Here is a 384-nt window from a genome sequence, read left to right as displayed (position 1 = left end):
CTCCGCGCGCCGCCTGAGGGGGAGGCGGCGGCGGCGGCGGCCTCGTCCTCCTCCTCCTCCTCCTCCTCCTCCTCTTCCTCCGCCTCCCGGTCCGCCGTCATGGCCCAGTCAGGGCCCCGGCGCGGCCCCAGATAAGGGGGCTCGGCCTCCCGCCTAAGCCGGGCCCAGCCGGCCCCCACCGACCGCAGGTAAGCGGGGAGGGAGGACCGGGCCTGGGAGGCGGCGGGAGGGGGGGAAGGTGGTGGTGGTGGTGGCGGCGGCCGTTGGTTCCCTCTGCGCGCGCAGGCGGGCGCCCACCCGGGGGAGGGCTTTGGCTGCTGCACCCCGCGGGGCCGTGTGTCCCGTCCCGTCGTGTCGTGTCGTGTCGTGTGGGTGTGTGTGTGT

The 384-nt window shown here is 76.6% G+C and overlaps 1 protein-coding gene across 4 annotated transcripts in view; it reads left to right on the top strand.

The window, feature by feature from the left end:
• Window positions 1–35: 35 nt before the first annotated feature.
• Window positions 36–384, top strand: part of ZBTB44 (zinc finger and BTB domain containing 44) — a 39791-nt gene continuing 39442 nt past the window's right edge. For all 4 annotated transcript variants that reach the window (XM_010581406.1, XM_010581404.1, XM_010581405.1 and 1 more), the window contains exon 1: window positions 36–188. The gene's annotated coding sequence lies outside the window, so the exon portion shown is untranslated. The remainder of the gene's footprint in view (window positions 189–384) is intronic.

Source organism: Haliaeetus leucocephalus, unplaced genomic scaffold (genome assembly GCF_000737465.1).
Source record: "Haliaeetus leucocephalus isolate CR32 unplaced genomic scaffold, Haliaeetus_leucocephalus-4.0 Scaffold773, whole genome shotgun sequence".
Classification (NCBI taxonomy): Eukaryota; Metazoa; Chordata; class Aves; order Accipitriformes; family Accipitridae; genus Haliaeetus; species Haliaeetus leucocephalus.
The sequence above is the reverse complement of the archived record's forward strand: the minus strand, read 5'-3'. Positions and strand labels throughout refer to the sequence as shown.